Source organism: Lutra lutra, chromosome 7 (assembly GCF_902655055.1).
Source record: "Lutra lutra chromosome 7, mLutLut1.2, whole genome shotgun sequence".
NCBI classification, from domain to species: Eukaryota; Metazoa; Chordata; class Mammalia; order Carnivora; family Mustelidae; genus Lutra; species Lutra lutra.
In genome coordinates this window covers 148127467-148135695 of record NC_062284.1, presented here as the reverse complement: position 1 = coordinate 148135695, position 8229 = coordinate 148127467, and the positions used below count along the sequence as shown (strand labels likewise).

Genomic DNA, 8229 nt, shown 5'->3' with positions numbered 1-8229 from the left:
CTCTTTCAAGGTGCAATCCCATTAAATATTATGCAATTATTATATTATTTTGCAGTAATAGTTGACATATGTTGTGCACCTACATAAACTCACTCACTATGAGACTCAGAGATGCACATCCTGGCAGTGAGCCTGGGGCCATGAGCAAGTAGTGAGGGGTGATCCCCAAGGACAATAATTGCAGGAACATTGCTAGCACCACTCCATGTGTCCATGCAGTGAACACAGGTGCATTTTGGATGGCATGGCCAGTTTGCAGTCTTCCTGATGCACAAAATCCACTCAGGGATGGAAACTGCAAGATGTGGAGACAGAACAGAAGTCCTTTACTCATCCAGCTATGTCAAAGGGTCTGAGCTGAGAAAACAAAAACAGAGGTAGATCAGAGCTGTAACCTGAAGTTGAATTGGAATTGAATTTCCCTGTTGCTTTTGTTGTCAAAAGTCCTTGTAGGGGCACCTGGGTGGCTCAGTGGGTTAAAGCCTCTGCCTTTGGCTCAGGTTATTATCTCAGTGTCCTGGGCTCAAGCCCCGCATGGGGCTCTCTGCTCAGCAGGGAGCCTGCTTCCCCATCTCTCTCTGCCTGCCTCTCTGCCTACTTGTGATCTCTCTCTCAAACAAATTTTTTTAAAAAAATCTTAAAAAAATGTCCCTGTAAATCCTTCAAAGAGGTTGAAGGGTAGCATTTATTTATTTATTTATTTTTATTTGTTTACTGCTCTCCCGTTAGGTTGAATTTACTAACTGAAAGTCAGAGGACTTGGAACACTGAAAAAAATAAAACATTTTAAAAAAGAAAGTCAGAAGGCCCATCCTCTGTATTTTTCTTCTCTTGGACATTCTTCCTCCTAGTCGTTTTGGTGAGAGATGACTGAACCGATATAGCTGGATATATCGATGGAGGTGCAGTCAAGGTGCACCCTGAAAGGCTTCTGAGCAATCAGGATTCCCCACTCAAACGAGAGAAAAAAGAAAAGAAAAAGAAAAAAAAAAAGAGGAGAGAGAGATACAGGAAAAAAAGGGAAAATGAAAGAGAAGTTTCAGCCCAAATGGGCCCCAAAGTAAGATTGATGAAGTATACAAACAAAAACAAACAAACCAAAAGACTGATAAAAATATATGACAAGAGAAAAAAATATGTATATATATAAGCAAATAAAGGATGAACTTCGTCAAAAAGAACCCCAAGTATAAGATTAATATACTCTCAGGGCAAACACAGAAACACTGAAACACTGGTGGAAGGAAAAGATGGGAGAGTGGTTATAAACTCTCAGTGTGGGCGAGGAAGTTTTGGTTCTTCCTGGATGTATCTTGATATCTTTGTTAAAGGACTCAACTTTTCTAAGACAAAGGGGGATTTAAAATTGGTTTACATATAGGGGTAGTCTTGATTGGGGAAAGGGGATTACCGTGAAGTTTAACTCTGTATGAATATTAGAAAATAAAAATAAAAAAGGAATAAACTAGACTAAACTAAACTAAAAATTTTTAAAAAGAACTTTAAAAAATAGAAATGCAAAAGAAAAACACAGGTGTATATATCCAAAAGTTCAGATTAGAAGGTTATTATGGAATTTGATGTACTGGACATCTCACTGTGATGGTAAATAGGTTAAAAAATTATCTATATAAAAAAATGAACCAGAATAGTAGGAAAGAGTTAAAAATAAAAGTTGTCCTATGAAGTAGTGGTGGTTGTTCTCTTGTAGTCTTTTTTTTTTCTTTTTCTTTTTCTTTCCTGTTTGGTTTTCTGGGGGAGGGGCCTGCCACGTGGGTTTTCAGTCAATGATGTTCCCTGAGTTAAATCCTCCCGTCCCCCCCCCAAGGGGCTGGGCTCTAAGGAAACCGGTTTTCTCAGGCTTTTGTTCTCTGGAGGTTTTTATGGTTGTTCACTTTTTTTTTTCTCTCACCTTGACCACTTTTGATGGTTTTTGTAGGTTTAGAGGAAAGCAAATTGCACCCTGACTTCCCTCTCAGAGAGAAGCCTCGGTCCCCTGTGGGTGCTGCAGAACCCATATAAATTCCCCCTTTGTCGCTGGCAGAGCAGGTTCCGAGTTGCAGTCCCTGGGGACACAGGATCTTCTGCTTGTACCCAAAACCACAGCACCGGCGGCTGTCTGGGCAGCTCCAGATCGCCAGAGAGATTCCAAGCAGTGATTGCACACTGAGATTTTCCAACTGGCCCGGGCTGCGAGTGCCTGGTATTTCTGGGTCTAAGAGCACCGGGCTTGCACGCACCTCTCTCAGGTGAGGGTGTGGGGTGCACATCTCAGGCTCTGTAGCAGAGCTCAGTGTTGTGCCATCTGGAGAGGCTCCCAGCCCCTCACAGGAGCCAGACCCTATGCGTTCTCGGGCGCGCTAGTGGCTCAGGGACCAAGACCTGGTTTCTCCTTCACACTCTCTCTGGCTCAGGGCCAGGAGAGGCTGGCCTGGATCCAGGGACTTAAGCCACTGTCCCTAGCTGCCCCGATTCCCACAATTTCACCCCTCACAATCCTTTGTCTTTTTGAGTGTTTTCTACCAGTCTCCAAGTTAATGCTGGTCCCCAGATGCAGGGCACTCTCGTATTAGGGGTATTACTTTCCAATCAGTGGCCTCTGGTGACTCCCTTCCCCTTTTGTTTATCTTCCGACATCAGTACGACATTCCCACTCCACTTTACCTGCCCACTGGCATCTTCTGCCCCTGTAGAGATCCAGACGTGTAATTCTGATCTCAGGCTGATTTCATGGGTGATTGGAATTCTTTGGTAGGTAATCAGCTCACTTTATGGTATAGGTTGAAATGGTGCCTCCTCCTACTTCCCCACCATCTTGTCTCCCCCTCCCTAAACAACTTCTTAAAACAATAAATCCTGCTATGTCCATTCTTTGACAGCTGCTAATCATTAAAACCAGTGATTCTTTTTTAAAGTCGATATTACATTAATAGCTTCAAACACATTGTGTCTTGGTAGTTTTTACTTTAAAAAGTAAGAAACATCTTAAGAACTGAAATCTCACCTCCAACAGGAATCTCTACACTCCCACAGTACTTTTCCTGTCTCATGTTAATCAGTCACATCTTATCATGTGTTCCAATGAGGTGTCAAGATCTCCTCTCCATTAAACACTGGAGCAACTCCAATGGAGGCGTGTTTATCAAGCAAAACTCCACTTTGCAGGGACACACTGTGGAGAACCTCTGGATAGAACAAAACAGTAGTCAAGTTTGCAGCAACAGAGGGTCCTTCAAGAAATTGTGGGAATTCTAACAATCTACATATGTGCGTGAGCTAGGAGCTTTGCAAAATGATAAGCTAGAGTGACAGACATATTTCTCAGGAAAAGTCAGTTAATTCCTATCAGAGGATGTGTTCATTGCTCAGGAAAATTTCAGAATGACCTCTGAGTGTGCCAGGACAAGCTCCCTCTAGGATATGGCCTAAAAGGAGAAGACTCTGACATTCTCTGGTAGATAAAAGTGCAGATTTTGGCTTCAGAACCAAGGGAAGGCTGCACCATAAATGAAGGTAATCAACGTGGTCTTGAGAGAAAGAACCCAATTCTAGATAGTCACTAAGAAGCAGAGGGTCTCTGGGATGCAGGAGGCAGTGGATACCCATGTCTCAATTCTAAGCTATTTGCACTGAAGTAATGTAAACCCTCTGCACTGTCACACATGACCATCTCATCATGGTTGTCTGGAGGGTTAGTTCGGAAAGGAGAGAATAGGGTAGAAGTATCGTCCCCATCTGTACTTCTCAAGGACACTATTTCCAGAAACCTCAACATAAGGGCTGCATTTATTCTCCTACCTGAATGGAGCAATATAAAAAGTGGGCAAATTATGTTGCAAAAATTAAGCCAGATGGAAATACATGAATGATAGTGACGCATCAGAGAACTGTTAATACAAGGTGCAGGTTGGGGACGAGAATGCTAGAGAGGATAGACAGACAGAAAGGACCAAAACATGGACAGAAAGAGAAACAGCAAAGCCAGAGATAATGAGACACAGTGAACAAACCCTCCAGGAATCCACAAGAGATTCGAGGACTGGGGTGGAACTACCCTTCTCACAGGATGAAGGATGGAGACCTCAAACTCTGGGGCTGATAGCTGGGTGCTCTCCTTAACCGCTTCTTTCTCTCACTCATGGCCAATTAGTCAGCAAGTCTTGCCAGTGACAAGTTCAAGACACACTCAGAATCCAACCATTTCTCACCCATTCACTGCTGCCACGCTGGACTGACTCCTATCAGTTTTCACCTGGAGACCAGCAAGAATCTCCTCACCTTGCAGATTCCAAGCTCCCATGTCCCTGTCTCACTCCTAACTACTCTCCGCACCAGAGTCAGTCAGAGAATCCTTTACCATATGGAGAAAGAGAGGATTGTTGCTGGTTTATGGTCTGTCTTCCCTCCTCAAAGGTAAGGCCCATGAAGGCAAGTTCTTCTATTTCTGTTCATTGCTGTAATCACAGAGACCAGGCAGGCCTACACTTTGTGCAGTTAGAACCAAATAAATATTAGTTAATGAAGTACACAAACAGTTATAGAACTGTACACTAGACTTCTGAGTAAAGAATAAAGGATCTGCATTTTGTATTCATTTGTGGGTCTTCAGAATGGTCAGGGTCTGGAAATCATGTCTTTTTTTTTTTTTTTTTTTTTTTTTTTTTTTTTTTTTCATCATCACTGAGACTACAATGGCCTCTCCATAACGTTCACTGCATGAACTAGTGGAAAGGATGTCCGATAGGTTGACTACCTTACATGGTGCCTAGAACTGGCCTGGGAAGAATATGGATGATGTTCTGTCCCACACACAAGCAGGTAAATGTAAAGAGTAGAGTTCATAAGCAACAGCCAGTCTAACCACTATTAACCACTATTAACACTATAGAGTTCATAACCAACAGCCAGGAAAACCACTATTCCACATGGGCTGAATGAATTCTGCACCAGCAACCAACAGTGCAGAGGTGACGAAGATAATTCTTATCTTCGAGGACTAAGAAAATTGTAGGCATCTCTGTTTCCACTGCTTGTGCACAAGTACCATGGTGGTATATGTGTTCTGAGGAAGATGCTCACCGGTTAGCAGTGGAACTGAGTGGAGAATGTGGGAGTTATGGGCATAGCCAGAGGCTGGCCACTTGACCTGACATCCACAGCCTGATGCCTGAGTGTCGGATTTGTTTGTGCACAGGATTCTTCTGCAGCAGAACAGCTCCCCCATGCTGTTCTTCCACCTGGTGCCTCACAGCTTCCACGGACAGGTCTTTCTGAGCTTCTAACTCAACCTTCTCTGGTGCACCTCTTGCTGCCTTTGGTTCTCTTCTCTACAGCCAGCAGAAATGGTTCCTGAACAACAAGGGAGTTCTTCTCTTTTTTGGAACAAAGAACTCCTGGGTCAAGAGGGTGTGTGGATGAGGCTTGAAGCAAGTGGCTTTTTTCTGCTCTGCTCTTCAGATCTCCTCCAGCTGGTGATTCCAACTGCTGCCTTCAGAGCTGTCAGTCATTAAAACCAGTGATTCCTGATACAGACAGCAATATGGCTGTATCCACAAGGATTGATTCTGGGGCAAAGATGCCCTACATAGAAAGTACATAGAATACAATGACCCATTTATGAATTCTACAAAATTAAAGCTAGTATAAAGTGTTATGAGAAAGAACAGTATTTATGTGGGGACAGGGTAAATAAGGGAAAGGGAAGAAGGAATTCCAGGGGGGAAATGCTGGAAATTTTAGGGAGAATTTAAGTACTCACTGTCAATAAAGTTGACTGTGACACCTGTGTTTATCATATAACACACACCGTATGTGGGCCGTTGATCTTGTGTTGAATATACACAGCGAACTTATATAGGTTAACAAAGGTGATTCTGGAGGGACGCAGAGAAAGTGAAATGTTAAAGACATGAAAATACACCTACACGATGCTGATTTTCTCTGTATTTATGGTAAAGTATAATATAAGTAAAATCAATCCATCTCCATTACAGGAGGGGTTCCACATTCCTCATAGCCTGACATTCTGTCCTGCAGATGATTTGGGGTGGGGGACAGCAGATCCTGTTGGGGGGGTGCACTGACCTAGATTCTGGGGTCAATATCACCCCATATATGTTCATAGACACCTTACAAATACAAGTATACACACTAGAAAGTTATATAATAAAAAAATATTTTTTTCAAAATTTTCATTAGCACTAAATTAAAGGTATTCACAACTGCGTGGGTCACTGCCTCTCTGTCAGACAAGATCCCCAAGCTGAATATAGCCAGAGAACATGCAAATAGGGCCTTTCTCTGCTGATTTAATCAGCATAGCCAAGATCCTGCAGCTGGGAGAGGAGCCCCAGGCCTGGGATACCCAGGTATTCATTCAGTGATCAGGACAGAATACAGACAACTCACCATGGAATTTGAGCTGGGATGGGTTTTCCTTCTTGCTCTTTTAAAAGGTAATTTATGGAGAAAAAAATTAAGTATGTGAGTGGATATGAGAAAAAACTGGATATGTGATAGTGTCCTGACCAAGGTGTCTTCCGTCTGCAGGTGTCGAGTGTGAGGTGCAGCTGGTAGAGTCTGGGGGAGACCTGGTGAAGCCTGGGGGGTCCCTGAGACTCTCCTGTGCAGCCTCTGGATTCACCTTCAGCAACTACTACATGCACTGGTTCTGCCAGTCTCCAGGAAAGGGGTTGCAGTGGGTCGCACGTATTAGCAATACTGGTCGTAGCACAAGCTATGCAGACTCTGTGAAGGGCAGATTCACCATCTCCAGAGACAACGGCAAGAACACGCTGTATCTGCAGATGAACAGCCTGAGAGCTGAGGACACAACCGTGTATTGCTGTGCAAAAGACACAGTGAGGGGCCCTCAGCGTGAGCCAGTTCAGAAACCTCCCTGTTGACACAGGATGTGCTGAGCTGCAGGGACACTCAGGGCAGCAGAGAGTGCTCAGCATCCACAGCAGAGATCAGACCAGGAGCAGATGCTGGGGTTGGGCTTCTTTGAGATCAGGGATTTCCTCTCTAGACTCTCAGCTGTCCACAAGGATATTTTTTTTTTCTTCCATGCTAATACCTCATGTTCTCCATACAGCCAACCACAAGAATATAACTTTGCCTCCACATAGCTGAGATCTCACCAGTCTCTGGGAAACTTCCCTTCATCAACCTCTTCTATGTCCCATTTTCGTTCTCCACAGAAGCACATGCTGCAGATTCCCATCATCCTTAAGAAATATCTGCACAGCCCAGGCTCTCTGCATGCTACAAGCCTGTTCTCTGCCCTCAGGGGGGCACACACTGTCCCCACATGTTTATGAGCTTCCCCCAGGATGACTGCCCAACTCAGTTCTTGTCCTCCTGGCTCCAGTGTATCCTCTGGCTCATTATACATGTGGGCAGACACAGGTGATCAGGAACTGCCCCTCTCTAGGCACCGCTCCATTTCCTGGATGGAAAAGCAACCCACTTGCTATGAGGGGCTCTCAGATTTCCCCAAGAAAGTGGTGTGATGACAAACCAGAGAGGGAAACCCATCCCTGTCCTGCTGGGTCCTGTTCTGGTGGGGGAGTCCATGAAAGCATCCTTGGTGAATGTGTTTGAGATGTGTTTCCAGGCTTCCACACAGGGAATCCATGTGAATCCTGAAATCCAGCTGGCAGGTCCCAGATCCCTGCCCCCCCTCTGCTGTCCTTTGAATATGCATCAGAAACGACACCCAACCTCACTTTCTCCTTCTTCTGACTTCTCCCTCAACCTGTCCTGGACTCTGAACCCTATGGAACTGGTGTACTGTCACACTCCCCAATCTTTGCCAAGTGCCAGATGGAGAAAGGCTCAATAATGAATGTCTACCGTGATGGTGGAGCCCTAAAGTGTGGCTGCAATAGGGATCCATGGCTCAAACCATGATCCAGAAGTAAAATAATATATCAGCTACTATATGAGACAATGCTCTCACTTCCTCTCATATCCCTGCTTTTGTCCCATCAACTGGCCAGGATTTCCCCTAGAAAATTCATAAATAAATTCTGGGCGATTTGCTCTCTTGATTTCCCATGAAACCAGTACTGAACTCGCACATCAGAGGACTCACAGGAATGGGGACATCCGAGGGGGGTCTGCATGGAATCCATCTTCTGTGTCTCAGGTGAATCTGTGCCCTTGTAGCTGGAGCAAGGTCAGGCCCAGTCCTCACCTCTGCATGAAGCTCCTTGAGATGGCTGG

General features: G+C 44.5%; 1 long non-coding RNA gene across 1 annotated transcript; it reads right to left on the bottom strand.

The window, feature by feature from the left end:
• Positions 1–2921: 2921 nt before the first annotated feature.
• On the bottom strand, positions 2922–6832 carry LOC125104254 (uncharacterized). The gene is made up of 3 exons (XR_007128625.1): positions 6722–6832; positions 4233–4235; positions 2922–2933 (listed from the first exon to the last, which is right to left on the bottom strand). It is a non-coding gene; the product is annotated as an uncharacterized LOC125104254 (long non-coding RNA).
• Positions 6833–8229: the final 1397 nt, after the last annotated feature.